Genomic DNA, 16106 nt, shown 5'->3' with positions numbered 1-16106 from the left:
ATAAGGTGTTCCATTATGAACCATCCGTTGATATACAGTAGGCTACAACAACCTTACCACAACCTTATAACAACCTTAGCTGATCATGTTTTGCGACGCAGAGGGACATGTCATTTGGCTGCCAAACAGTCTGGGCCTCTTCACGTTGACACAAACCATGGCTGTAACAACCGGCATGATCTTACACACCAAGTTATTCACTACAATCTGTTCATAAAAAATTCTGAGTGGTATTTGTGGATTCCTGACACAGCAGCTGGTAACTGGGATTCATTAGCCTATCCTCGGAAAGGAAGTTGCTAAACCGACATACAGTATATTCCTTGTCTGTGGGAACTTGAATGACTTCAAATGGCAAATATTTGAACGTTGAATGCATAGACATGAATAGGAGAAATTGAGAAATAGGAGAAATGCATGCCTCTTCAAAAAGGTAGCATCGTGAGATGATGTAGTCATTGTTTGCATGTGTCTGTAAGTTGTTGTTTGTATGTATAAATTTGTTTTGGACTGTATTTTTTTTATAGAATTAGGATATTTTTTCTATAGACCAGTGGAAATCTGTCCATTGGTCTTATGAGTCCAAATGTGAGATCTTTGGTATATATATATATATATATATATATATATATATATATATATATATATATATATATATACATATATATATATATATAGTACCAGTCAAAAGTTTGGACACACCAACTCGTTCAAGGGTTTTTATTTATTTTTACTATTTTCTACATTGTAGAATAATAGTGAAGACATCAAAACTATGAATTAACACATATGGAATCATGTAGTAACAAAAAAAGTGTTAAACAAATCAAAATGTATTTTAGATTTTAGATTCTTCAAAGTAGCCACCCTTTGCCTTGATGACAACTTTGCAAACTCTTGGCATCCCCTCAACCAGCTTCACCTGGAATGCTTTTCCAACAGTCTTGAAGGAGTTCCCACATATGCTGAATACTTGTTGGCTGCTTTTCCTTCACTGTGCGGTCCAACTCATCCCAAACCATCTCAATTGGGTTGAGGTCGTGTGATTGTGGAGGCCAGGTCATCTGATGCAGCACTCCATCACTCTCCTTCTTGGTCAAATAGCCCTTACACAGCCTGGAGGTGTGTTGTGTCATTGTCCTGTTGAAAAACAAATGATAGTCCCACTAAGTGCAAACCAGATGGGATGGTGTATCGCTGCAGAATGCTGTGGTAGCCATGCTCGTTAAGTGTGCCTTGAATTCTAAGTAAATCACAGAGAGTGTCACCAGCAAAGCACCCCCACACCAACACACCTCCTCCATGCTTCACAGTGGGAACCACACATGCAGAGATCATCCATTCATCTACTCTGCGCCTCACAAAGACATAATGGTTGGAACCAAAGATCTCACATTTGGACTCATCAGACCAAAGGACAGATATCCACTGGTCTAATGTCCATTGCTCGTGTTTCTTGACCCAAGCAAGTCTCTTCTTCTTACTGATATCCTTTGGTAGTGGTTTCTTTGCAGCAATTCAACCATGAAGGCCTGATTCACACAGTTGATGTTGAGATGTGTCTGTTACTTGAACACTGTGAAGCATTTATTTGGGCTGGTAACTCTAATGAACTTATCCTGTGCAGCAGAGGTAACTCTGGGTCTTCCTTTCCTGTGGCGGTCCTCATGGGCCAGTTTCATCACAGCACTTTATGTTTTTTGCAACTGGACTTGAAGAAACTTTCAAAGTTCTTGAAATGTTCCATATTAACTGACCATCATGTCTTAATGTAATGATGGACTGTCATTTCTCTTTGCTTATTTGAGCTGTTCTTTTACCAAAATAGGGCTATCTTCTGTATTCCACCCCTACCTTGTCACAACACAACTGATTGACTCAAACACATTAAAAAGGAAAAAAGTTCCACAAATGTACCTTTAACAAGGCACACCTGTTAATTTAAATGCATTCCAGATGACTACCTCATGAAGCTGGTTGAGAGAATGCCTAGAGTGTGCAAAGTTGTCATCAATGCAAAGGGTGGCTACTTTGAAGAATCTCAAATATAAAATATATTTTGATTTGTTTAACACTTTTTTAGTTACTACATGAATTCATATGTCTTATTTCACGGGTTTGATGTCTTCACTGTTATTCTACAAAAATAGTAAAAATAAAGAAAAACCCTTGAATGAGTAGGTGTGTCCAAAGTTTTGACTGGTACTGTATTTATAAAGTAGTATAATTTCAATATTATACGCTTGGTTGGCTTAGTTAATGACAGTCGTGATGTCTCTAATGAGAAAGGGATCCTGCGTTGGATATAAATATGTTTTCTCTCCTTCTACCTTCGTTCGCCAATGCTGGTTCGTTGACAGCAGAAACACAAGAGCGGGAGCTTGCGGGATTATGGGAGATTAAGAAGGGGGATCCTAAGCTGACAGGTGCATCCCTGAAATCATGTCACACGCTTCGAAGACCGGCTTATCCAACATCCAGAAGGTTCCCCATGGTATTCCCCATTTATCGCCCACCACGGTTTTACTGTATTCTCCCTTCAGGTTCACTTGTCATTGCATTGTATTGTATGTTGATACTGCATATGAACAGGGTTGTAGAAGTATCAGTATCTCAATCGGACTCACCTGGGTAAATAACGAATAAACAAATATATTTTCAGGCACAAAAGCTCTGTAAGGATATGCAGAGTTACTCAGCGCAACGAGTCCTGCTTCTAAGTGCAGTTTCCAGACAGCAGTATGTATTTGGAGACAACATCACGTAAGCTTGAGCACCTCAGTGGTATGCAGTATATTATCCAGAGTGTTTTATCAGACAAAGACTGCTGAAGTGCAGAGGAGCCCCTCTTTGGAATGGCAAGAAACTCCAACTGGCCCAGACGTAAGTACTTATCACCACGGCAACCATGAGGTACTTACCAATTGATCAGTGACCTGAGAGGGCAGAGGGGTTAAATTGCTTTTGTGGTTGGAAGTCCAAATTGTCAATTTCGGCTGTGGTCACCAAGGGGCCAACATGATTTCAAAGAAGCTCCAATCAATACTCAGACCCCTACTCCTCCAGCTTGAGATAACATTAGCCTAAATATCTCCGATTTCACTGATATTGTGATTGGAGAAAGCATGCTGACATTGCAATGTGTCCAGGGTCAAGCTATCGAGAACCGGTGGTAAGAAGGGGTCTTGCTTGTGTGTAGTGAAGGTATTTTCAGGGTGAGAGGAGGACGCTGAGGTTTTTCACTTATGGCTGATGTTAGAAGGCTGGATTAGTCCATCTATCTTACCCCCCCCCCCCCCAAAAGACCTATAAAAGTGCCACTCTGGGCTCAATGAGTGTAGAGACTATAGCCAGTAGACTATTGTGAGTGTGGAAGGAGTGATAAAAAAAAAGAGTCCCAAAGGCGCGTAGGAGCTTGGGTCATAAATTCCCTTTGAGTGTATTCACTATAGGTTCTGTGTGGCTTGTTTTGTCTCAGTGTCTATAGAGGAAGGCAAGAGAAAGCAACCAAGCCCATATTTCTTGGTGTTGAAAAGGGAGCTTTAACACGGGGCTGGAATTTCAATGTTTCACGAGAGATTTGATGTGTTTGCGTCAAAACCATTGCCTTTGCCAGCGGCGAAAGAACATTTGGTGACCCAGAGCCACAACATATGGATTAAATTGTCTCTTTCTCCATGTCCTTGGCCACAGGCTACAGACACTAATTATTTTCATATGAATAACTGATGTTATTACTGGGAGTCAAAGCACAGATATTCATATTCATGAATACAACGTGCTTCTCTGCAGACCGTTGGCTGGGTGTGATGCATCGCTCAGGGGAGGTTTGAGGGATAATTGCTGGCATATTTACAGACATTTAAACATTCACGCCCAAAGTTTTTCCCAGATTTCATATTTCAGCTACAGAGGGACTTAACATTATTTCATTCGTGTTTTCATGCAGAACCCTGCCAAATGGAGTCCAATGGAAGGATTCAATCAGCATGCCACTGAGACGAGGCTCCCCTTCACTTCTCTAATACAAGCAGGGTAGACTTTGTGATCACTGCAAATGCATTAGATCACTAACAAGACTGTTTAGGAGTAAAAATATATATATCCTACATTCTAGAAATACAGTATAGGATTTGAATCATGGTGGAACATTCCCCTTCACTGTAATAATTTGGCCTTCTCATTTAGCTTTCTAACTCAGACAATGTTAGCGTGGGTCTTATTTTTGTCTGGGTGAGGCTGCCCAGATTAAGGTTTTTGGGAGGTTTTGGGGGTTTATGATGTTTTTCAACTTTGATTGCATTTAATCCATATCCAGCTGAGACCCACCAGAGGTCTCCTTATCTCCCCACGGCTGTATTACCCACAAACCCATCTGGAGCGGGCCCGTCTGCCCTGCCTGGAAGAGCTGTAGGGTCTGATCCACAAGCTGATTGCTCTGGAATGGATGTGATCTGTTGCTATTTTTAGCTTGTTGTTGTCGCTGTGTTGTTGGCATGGAAAGGTTTGGAAGTGTGCTGAATATGAGAGAAACAGATTATTTAATGTATTTAATGCAGCCCATGTCATATCTTACATAATGTATGTATTTGCATGATGTACACATACAATTTGATACAAATTATAAATGAGGTAAGTCACATCATAGATTAATGTTGTCACGGCTGTCGTAAGGAGAAGCGGACCAAAGTGCAGCGTGTGTGTCGTTCCACATTTTATTTACACTGTGAAACTATGCAATACATATAAATAAACTTGAATAACCCCCCAAAAAAAAACGTGACGCAGAGGTGAAACATACACTGACTCAAAGATAATCTCCCACCAACCCAGGTAGAAAAAACCCCTACTTTAGTATGATCTCCAATTAGAGACAATGAGGACCAGCTGCCTCTAATTGGAGATCATCCCAAACAAAACCCCAACATAGAAATACAAAACTAGAGCCTGACAACATAGAAATAGAAAACATAGAAAAAACAACAAAGAACTACAAATCTCGAATGCCCACTCAAATCACACCCTGACCTAACCAAAATAGAGAAACAAAACATCTCTCTCAAGTCAGGGCGTGACAAATGTAGAATGTAGTTTACATGTAGTATACATACTGTACATATACTATATTATACTCATGTAATATACTACTTCAGTGTACTGTATGAGCATTAAACTGATCAATTAAGTCAGTCACATGATGACATTGCACCGAGACAAATGAATGTACTGTAATCCACTGCAGACTGCACCTGCTTTGGACTGCCCAGTGCCTGTCCATGTGGTGTTTGATTTCACTGCTCTCTGTACGAGAGATCAGGCTCACCACAGCATCACGTGTTAGATCCCTCCATCCCTCCCTTCCTCCGGCTGTATTGTGTCTACCGTTCCTGACTAAAGGAATATGTGACCGTTCCTCTCCCCCGGGAGCCTGTCACTCCAACTAGTGCTATAGCCTTGCTAGCTATGCAGACTGTAGTACCAGCGCACACGCCGCCTCTGCATGCTCCACCAGCCGTGAAAACCGGTAGGTGAGCGAGTCCTCGTTGAGATAGGGAGCGCACGTGTGAAGGAGTGACCACGTGAGCCGAGGAGCTCGCGGGACAACTCTGGCTGTCAGCAACTTTTTCCTGGGCAGAGTAAAGATACCGCCTTGCTGTTACTCAAACCTCCTACTGCCCAGGACAAGATCTATTTCTGACCTTCACTCTCCTCCAGCTGTGCTAAATGCAGTACTAGCTGTTATTTTCTTGCTCTTGTTATGAACAAATCAAATACAAAACCAGAAATATACAAGTAAGAGTACACAAACCTAACAGACAGAGAGGTATTACATATCAAGATACATTTTAAATTTGTCAAAAAGTTTTATGGTACGTATTGCTTTTTTGTTTTTACACTTACTGAAACTAGTGGCTGTTACTTGCACTATTGGAAATCATTGGGTAGTGACATGGGGGATACTAGCCTTACGCATATGTTGCGATTTACTCAAATAGACCCAAGTGCAAACAGGAGATTGTGCAGAACATTCGGTAGAAGCATGTTAGAATTATTAACACTTTTTAACATCCCGTTAGGCAAACAATAATGCCGTCCTGTTTTATCCTTTTTGAAATCATCCATCATTTGACACCAACACTGCTCATCAACTTCCTTGAGTAACTTGTTTGAGTGTTTGAGTCAGGTGACGAACCAACCGTTCAGGTACAGTAGCTCTACATCATGTGAGTGTAGCGTGTCAGGACTGGATTTGACTTTGGGAGAAAGAGCCAGGATTCCTGGCCCAGACTGTAAAGGGGAATCCAGGGGAATCCATGTGGAGAAGATCTGCTATTTAGGCCCTTGAAGAGACATCTATAGTGCTTATTTTGTTCATCACAGTTAAGTTAGTATTTTATCGGCCATTACACTCTGTTTTGTCTCTTTTTTTGACTGTTCAATCAATAGTTGGCTGTTGGAGGCTTTTGGAACAGACTGCCAGGTCTGTCAGGCGAGCTGGTTCGGTTCAGAGACTGGACATCACGTTTTACCCTAGACTGGAGAAGGACCAAACTCTTCTGGTTTTCAGGCTCCTGTTGCCTGTGAACCATGCCAATGGAGTTCAATGGTTGGAGCGCGGAGTTAGCTTAGCACTGCTACTCCTAGACACTACCGCTTCAGTGAACATGAACTACAGAACAAACCAACCATCAGTATGGATATAACACCAACGATGATCAACCAAACTCATCGTCTAATTATTCAGAAGAACAGCCAGGCACAAATAAAATAGCAGAGGCAGATTCCACTACCTAATTGTCTGGCTGGGACACTTGATAATAAACACATAGACTGTGTAAGTCTTCAATTATTTTGAGTTGACTCCATTTGACATCGTGTCAGAGCCACTGCTGGTACAGCGCTTTGACTGTGGCTTGCTAACCATGTAGTCCACTACATGTAAGAACATAAGTATACGGGCCAAAATTCGAATATAATATAAGCCCATACGAACACAGGCCAAAGGTATTATACAAATACATAAACATGGACCAAAGGTATCATACATACAGTATACAGATAGACCAAAGGAGACATGGACTAGGTAAATGTATAATGGGCTAAATGTATTATAAAATCTCCCATTAGGCTATTACTATGGTCTCCTTTGTCTTGTCGTTACATGGTTACTCTATACATTAAGCATTCTGTGTATGGCTGGTATTTGATCTCTGTGTCCATGTGTGACATGTCCAAAGCACTCTCATCCTCCTTTATTCCTGTTATACTACACAGAGGAGTGTTGCCAGGCATCACTGATGTCAGAGCAGAGAGTCATGGGTAAAAAATGATCATGAATCAGACATGGGAGCCAATGGATTGTGACCTCTCTAAGACTGTGCCAGGCAGTCCAAAGCTCTGGCCAAGATCAGAAAGACACTGTAGTACAAGACAAATGTGATCCAATTTCATGGGTGTATTTGTTGTCGGTATTGAATGACGCAGGAACAGCCATTTGTAGACATGAATCATATTGCAGTAAATTCAAATGGTAGACCTAACTGGGACTTGAAGCCCAATCCAGCAATTGTCAACAGTGTTGCTAGGTGTCGGGTTAAGATCACTACAATTATGCAATTTCCTGAGAAGAAATGCACTATCATATTGTCTACTGCAGCCATTTCCCTATTACAGGATAGGAAAGAAAAATGGCCGGAGACCATCTGGACATTCGGAGTAAATGATCCGAACGTGTCCTTCTGCACACTTCTAAATGACCTCACATGTAAGGCCCAATGATGTGTAACCGTTAATGACAAGGTCAGTCCAAACTTTTCCCTTCTCTTTCTCATTAGGAGCTCATTACAGACCTGAGTGGAATGTATCAAATAAATCAAACAGTCCCCAATCGCAACCATTGGATGTCAGTTAGTACCCAGACACACTGTCAAGGGCAGACTGCAGCTGTGTAAATCACTGGTGTGGAGTGCTCTGAAATACATGACCTGCTTTTGCCATCCATGACAAGAACACATTTTTGCTACATTCAACGTAGCAGGAATAATAGCACTGTGATAATAGCTTAAATCGGGTCTACATGGCACGTTTCACCATGATTACAGAGAAAAGAACACGACTTAAAAAACATTGAAATCACCCAAAAATGGCCTTTCATTTTAACACATTTATGCATTTTGTGGCAAGAGAAGAGCAACATACCTATACTACAATCATACGCAGTAGCTGGATGGCTGAACAACAAAACACAAAGCAAGACTCTCTTTTCTCTACTCTACTGTGGCCAGTATTGCTCACAATTCAGTTCGGTATGTGCCAGGGGAGCACTGCTCAGAAAGTAAAGTCAAAGGACAAAGGAAAGAGTGTATGACATTACTGATGTGCTGTCTGTGGCTAGGGCCGAGCTGACAGGCAGAGGCCACAGATACCGGTGGCACGTAAGCACTCTTGACAGCTCCACACTCCACTGCAACGCAGAGGAAGTGGAACACATTGTCACACGTAACCAATTGATACAGAACACGTACTGTTGGAGGATCTTAATGTAGCCTACAGTGAGCTCCAAAAGTATTGGGACAGTGACACATTTGATGTTTTGGCTCTGTACTCCGAAGCACAAATATTACACCCCCAGGACATTCTATCCTCTTACCATTACAATAACAGGGGAGTTTTTTTTGGGGGGGGGGGGGGGGGGGTATGATATTTATGCCTCTAACCTTCTCACTCATTATTCCATGATTCATTCAGGACTGTCCGTAATCATGGTAGCATCCACATTAACGTAGAAGTGTTTAGAAACACATTCAAACCTTTTTAGAATAAGTGAATCCAAAATGACACAATACATTATTTACCATTCATTGCTATGGGACACAAGATAATCTGAAACACAACCAAAACAAACAGCAAATGCATCCAACACGTTTGTAGAGTCACAAGCTTGATGTGATAATTGCGTGCTAGGAATATGGGACCAAATATGAAACTTTAATCAGTGGTGGAAAAAGTACCCAATTCTCATACCTGAGTAAAAGATACCTTAATAGAAAATGACTCAAGTAAAAGTGAAAGTCACCAAGTAAAATACTACTTGAGTATTTGGTTTTAAATATACTTAAGTATCAAAAGTATACATAATTTCAAATTCCTTATATTAAACAAACCAGATGGCACCATTGTCTTATATATTTTTGTATTTATTTCTGGATAGCCAGGGGCACACTCCAACATCATTACATATGAAGCATGTGTCACGGCTGTCGAAAGGAGCAGACCAAAGCGCAGCGTGTTGATAGTTCCACATTTTATTTACTCTGTGAAACTCATGCAATACATAAAAATAACTGGACAAAAAAACAAACCAGGACGCAGAGGAGAACAAACTACTCACAAACAATCACCCACAAAACCCAGGAAGAAAAACCCCTACTTAAATATGATCTCCAATTAGAGACAACGAGGACCAGCTGCCTCCAATTGGAGATCATCCCAAACAAGCCAACATAGAAATACAAAAACTAGAACCTAAGAACATAGAAATAGAAAACATAGAAAAACACAAAACACCCCCTGTCACGCCCTGACCTACTCTACCATAGAAAATAACATCTTACTATGGTCAGGACGTGACAGCATGTGTGTTTAGTGAGTCGTCCAGATCAGAGACAATAGGGATGACAAGTGATGTTCTCTTGACAAGTGCGTGAATTGGACCATTTTCCTGTTCTGCTAAGCATTCAAAATATAACGAGCACTTTGGGTTTCGGGAAAAATATATGGAGTAAAAAGTACATTATTTTCTTTAGGAATGTAGTGAAGTAAAAGTAAAGTTGTCCAAAGTATAAATAGGAAAGTAAAGTACAGATACCCCCCAAAAAATGACTTAAGTAGTACTTTAAAGTATTTTTACTAAAGTACTTTACACCACTGACTTTAATTTGTCCCAATACCTTTGGTCCCCTTAAAATGGGGGGACTATGTACAAAAAGTGCTATGGATGGCAATATCCTCATATTAAAGCTCACAATCTGCACTTTAAAACCTCATAGTCATTGTGTCATTTCAATCCAAAGTGCTGGAGTACAGAGCCAAAACAACAAGAATGTGTCACTGTCCCAATACTTTTGGAGCTCACTTTATATTGCCAAAGCAAAATAATCCTGCAGCGACAGGATTTGAAAATGTTGTCCATGTTGCTTGATCGGTGGTTAAGCTATTAGCTGGCCAAAGGTAGGCTACATGAGAAGTGCAACACTGTTAATGTAACCGTGTGTCAGTGTGGGTTTCAGTGAATTTATGTCAATCACCATGCTCAGCTGCATTTCATGCGGTGCAGGAAACATTCTCAACAATAAATGAAGATCCTACATCTGTATCTCACTCTTTCCTGTGAGCTCTGTTAGACAATTCTACACCTACATGACTGAAACTTAAAGGTCCCAACAGTGAAAATCATGTTTTCATTCAAATTGGATGATATTTGGATGAAACCATTTCAATGTAGAGTGATCCAAGTATGACAAATAACTGTAGCTGGTACATTGATAAAGTTTGATCATAAAGTTACTGTGTAAAACACCTGGATTCAGGGAGCAGGCATTACCAAGGATATACATCTGCCTTTATGCAACTTCACATAAAGCCGGAAATGTTGTACACTAATGGTAGTGTCTTATCAGCTCAACTCATTTAAATATGTACCGCCTAAAACTATCATCACATGTTTATAAACCGTAAGCTAGCTAGCTCAAGCAGAACATACGACCAAAGATACTGGTAACCTTTCATCTGTGGTGTGACTGTTGGCTAGCAAGCGACTTAGCAGCATGCTAAGCAAAAGCGCATTGTGTTGTGACAAGATGCCATCGAGTAAATTTAACGGTACACTATTTTACGTAGAATGAAAAGCTTGACAGCAGCGGCTGCTTTTCATTTTGGGTGGACAGGCTGCACCGAAAATAACGATCATGTCACCCGTGTGCGGTATCACATTTCGAGCAAAGTGGCTCTATCAACTGAGGAGAACATGCGATGGGTCTTGTCAGGATGCTAGTCCTGAATACGGATGCTGTACCATCGTTGACAATGGATCTTGCAAGCGATGACCTTAACGTAAGTATCAGAGGTTTGGTAGCCAACATTTTTGGAGGATCGGGGGCTAATGTTAGATAATGCAACTGTGGCTGCTTTGACTTGTGAATGGTATATTTTCTGTAACACCTGATAGTCACTATATGGTTTTTGATCTGCCATCCAAGCCCCCTACATTGGGTGGCAGCACACCAACAAGGTAGATTGAGTGTCAATGTAAGCTTCCATTACCAACAAATTATTTTGCTTACCAGTCAGTATTACCAACAAATGATGTTGTTTACCAGTCAGTATTACCAACAAATGATGTTGTTTACCAGTCAGTATTACCAACAAATGATGTTGTTTACCAGTCAGTATTACCAACAAATGATGTTGTTTACCAGTCAGTATTACCAACAAATGATGTTGTTTACCAGTCAGTATTACCAACAAATGATGTTGTTTACAAGTCAGTATTACCAACAAATGATGTTGTTTACCAGTCAGTATTACCAACAAATAACGTTGTTTACCAGTCAGTATTACCAACAAATGATTTTGCTTACAAGTCAGTATTACCAGCAAATGTTGTTTACCAGTCAGTATTACCAACAAATGATTTTGCTTACCAGTCAGTATTACCAACAAATGATTTTGCTTACAAGTCAGTATTGCCAACAAATTATGTTGCTTACCAGTCAGTATTACCAACAAATGATGTTGCTTACAAGTCAGTATTACCAACAAATGATGTTGCTTACCAGTCAGTATTACCAACAAATGATATTGTTTACAAGTCAGTATTACCAACAAATAACGTTGTTTACCAGTCAGTATTACCAACAAATAACGTTGTTTACCAGTCAGTATTACCAACAAATGATGTTGTTTACCAGTCAGTATTACCAACAAATTATGTTGTTTACAAGTCAGTATTACCAACAAATAACGTTGTTTACCAGTCAGTATTACCAACAAATTATGTTGTTTACAAGTCAGTATTACCAACAAATAACGTTGTTTACCAGTCAGTATTACCAACAAATAACGTTGTTTACTAGTCAGTATTACCAACAAATGATGTTGTTTACCAGTCAGTATTACCAACAAATGATGTTGTTTACCAGTCAGTATTACCAACATATGATGTTGCTTACCAGTCAGTATTACCAACAAATTATTTTGCTTGCCAGACAAAGCCTCCCCATAGGAGTCTGAGAACTACCAGCACACAGCTGGCACGGAGGAATGTTGTCCACAAAAGGAGTCACTGTGTGTATAGTATTTGTAATTTATCCCTGAAAATCACATTTTGCCATTCCATTGTGAGGGTTGTTGTCTTACAGTTGATGTAGCTTGTGTCATTGAGGCTAATCATGATGATTAGGGGGGTATTACTTTTTTAGATTTTGTCTTTTGTCTTTCCACTATCGTCAAGCTGTAATGATAGACATTTTAGAAAATTCAACATCTACTCTGTCTGCACAGCTTCCCAGGCAACCACATCCACCAAAACTGTTGGTGTCGGCATCACCATGCTCGAGTCACCTGTCAAAGACGGAACATCCCAACCTGCACCTGCAAAACGGTCACGGATGGAGCCTTGTTTGGATGAAAGTGACACTGCAAACACATGCCCTGAGGATGAAGATGAGGATCCCTCATACCATCCAAGTGTCTCAGGCTTGGATGAATCTCCAATCAAACTGTAAGCTACTCTAGATCTTTATGGATCTATAGATCTTCTCCATTATACTCTACCATGGCCTTGGTATTGGAAGGTGAACTGCCAGTCCCAATCCCTCCCCTTCCCCTTGTCCCTAACACTTCAATGTTTACAGATCTCAATAGTGTGTATAGTTATAAGTACTAGTGGAGCTTGTATCAACTTGTTAAGGGCTAAGTGGAAGTGTTAGGGAGTGAATTGGGACTGGTTGTGACACTGCTCTTAATGTCTCTACACCTCACTTCACTAGATATAAAATACTTACTTACTCCCATCCATGTGTCCTCAACTCCTCATCTCAATATCATTGCTCCTTGGAGGAGGAGATCTAAGTGGATAGACCTTTGATCCTCTCCTCCATCATGCTGGGAGAGGTTGTACATAAAAGGGACAACAGTGACAGGAGGAAGCAAAGATTTGATAGAGAGTTACTCTAATCATTTCTGATATGACCTTTTACTGCGGGGCTGTTTTCTGCACTCATACTGGCAGAATGTAGATTCATCCTCAAAACATTATTTCCATGATTGATAACTGGGATAAAGTAGCCTAAATATGATCATAATTTGAAATGGATTTTGAGTCTGGATACTTTTTTGAGTGTTGGGAGATTTATTGAGTCATACCTGTGTGTGTGTGTGGATATTCCATGGAGGACATTCCAAAATACATTGTGTATGAGGATTGCCTGTTGGAACTTTTCCAGGACTGCCCCATCTGCAGAAGGGTGTACAGTGTCACATGATTCGTGAGGACGACATTCTTGTCTGCTCATTTTTCAGACAGTGGAAGAGCCAGCCTCTCATTGGTAGCATCCCAGCAGGAAACTTCCACCTCTCTGCTGCCATATACCTCACTGGGTCATCTTTTATCCAGACAAAGAAGGCAAGTTAAAGGCACATACTGGGATATATTCTGCTGTTCAATTGCCATTCCGGTTCAAAACCATGTATTCAACCACAATGTCTTTACAGATGCTGACAGCTGTGCGTTTGAGGATGATTTGCGGCTACCATCATTTGTATTTATCACACAGAGCAGGCATAGCTGATTCGGTCCATGACACGGAGGGAGGGAGGGAGGGAGGGAGGGAGGGAGGGAGGGAGGGAGGGAGGGAGGGAGGAAGGAAGGAGTGGTGGTTGTGAAAACATTACCAAAGTTTGGGTCATACTCTGTGATGGACCTTGAAAGTGCCAAGATTGTGGATGTCCAGCTTGTACAAGTTAGTCTTTATTCCGTAGTATCATGTGTTGATGATCGGTTTGATAATTAGTCTGGTTGCCGATGGTCTGGAACAAATGCCTTGCGTTGACCCATCCTAATATAGTAAAGTTGCCCACCCCTGTCACAGGTATTTGTTATCTGACCAGGTGTTCTTTTTACAAACTCACTTTAATCTCTCTTTTAAAAAGAGCAATACGATTTGTCCAATGTGAGGATCGCATCTGTGATCACGGATCGGTAACCCCAGATCCAGAAATTCCTCAGAGAGGCGTATCCTGGGATCATCCACTTTTATGATCCCTGGCATGTGACAAAACGTAAGAAGTCATATAAAAGCTTGATTTAGCTAGACTGGTACAATGGCAATAATTCCGAAAGTGCCAAGTCCGCTCACCCATCGAACTCAAGCAAGCGTACCCAAGCAACGTAAAAGAAACATGATTTTATGTTTGATAAAATGAATACTTCCTTTGTATTTTTGTTGTGAATCCTACATTATCAGGTATCTCGGGGAAAGTGGAGGTTGTAGTCAAGGACAAGGAATGTCTGAAGGTGGAAAAATGGGTGCGGAGCATCACCAACCACCTCTATTGATCGGCAAGTCCTGGGGCAAGTGAGGAAGAGAGGTTGGCCAGGTGGACATCACTTTTCAATCACCTGCAGGATGTCCACACACACATGACAATCCTCTCTTCCCGAAGTGCCTCCATGCTCCAGATGCACCAACAAATGGCTGATGCAGTGTGTACCGTAATACAAGAAATGATCATCAAATCTTTTTCAGATATTTAATACTACTCACTTCTATTCTATCAACCAAACCAGTGTACAAGCTGGAGAAGCAGCTGCTCAACAAGAAGGACGTTGCCAAACTGAGCCCTGTCCACCAGACTTCTGCCCTGGAAAGCTTCCACAGCCTTATTCTTAGGTTTACGCCCAAGAAAGTATTTTTTTCCTGCTTTGGAATGCTGTGCAGGTATATTACATCGCAAAAACGTGTTTTTCATCATCTGTAATGCGCAGTGACTACAGTAGTATCCTTTCCCCTAAACAAACCCTTGTAATTTTAGGCTATACCTAGCATCTATGCGTTTCAATGAGAACACCAACCGCAGGCAGGCAACCACCGCAGCAGGAATGCTGCGATACAAAATGAGCTAACCCAAGGCTGTGAAGACAGACCCAACATAGTGGAAGTCATAGTTATTCATTTCAAATATGCATCAACTGAGCATTTCAAGTACACAAAAATCTCAAGTACAAACATTGAGAAGTTTCACGACCAAAAAAGTACACAACCAAATATTGCATATTTCAAATTGAGTACCTATGAAACACCCGAAAACACATTGTAGAATGAGTAGATCACTACGAATTGATAGCATCATAACTCAGAACAGTAAATAAAATGTACTACCCCTTTAACAAACATTTCCCTTTTCAAAAACATTACATGCTACGTAGACAGGCTCCTGGATCTCCTCTTCAATGAGGTCCCCCTTGATCCACGGCCGTATGTGGGGAAGCTGTGTGCGCGGCCCTTCCCAGGACCCCTGTCTGCCCGGTGTGAGAGGCCTGACAAGGAGGAGGCCATAGCTGGATTTGTCTCCCACTTCAATCTTGGAGATGACTGAAGCCAAGTGGGTGACTGAAGCCTACTTGATTGAACCGGGGGTACATGGGTCCCGCTCCTCTCTCGCTCCCCTCCTCATCAATCTTTGTAGTTGGTTGAAATTTCCTAAAGCCTAAGTAATTCACTTTTACGTGACATGATATCACATTTTGTTACTTTGTATTGTTTTATTGAAGCATTCGGATGGGAGATGAGTGCTACAAATTGTACGAATCAGTGGGTCCTGCACACTGTAGGGCGGCCTAGATTAGGCTTATGGATCTAATTATTAGGTCAAATGATGTCTCCCCATTATTTCTCACCTTTATTTAACATGAGTGTTCATATTGATCAATACATCAAATTCAGATCATATTGTCATTTACAATGCTAATGCAGAGGCACCAATACATTGTCCAGTACACTTATTGCATGCTGTTTTCATGTACATTCCCTTATTTGGGGACGCTA

General features: G+C 41.0%; 1 long non-coding RNA gene across 1 annotated transcript; it reads left to right on the top strand.

The window, feature by feature from the left end:
* The first annotated feature begins 10716 nt into the window (after positions 1–10716).
* On the top strand, positions 10717–13819 carry LOC115200837 (uncharacterized). The gene is made up of 3 exons (XR_003879607.1): positions 10717–11112; positions 12562–12781; positions 13582–13819. It is a non-coding gene; the product is annotated as an uncharacterized LOC115200837 (long non-coding RNA).
* Positions 13820–16106: the final 2287 nt, after the last annotated feature.

The sequence above is a fragment of the Salmo trutta genome, chromosome 10, assembly GCF_901001165.1.
Source record: "Salmo trutta chromosome 10, fSalTru1.1, whole genome shotgun sequence".
Classification (NCBI taxonomy): domain Eukaryota; kingdom Metazoa; phylum Chordata; class Actinopteri; order Salmoniformes; family Salmonidae; genus Salmo; species Salmo trutta.
This window is presented reverse-complemented; position numbering and strand designations above follow the sequence as displayed.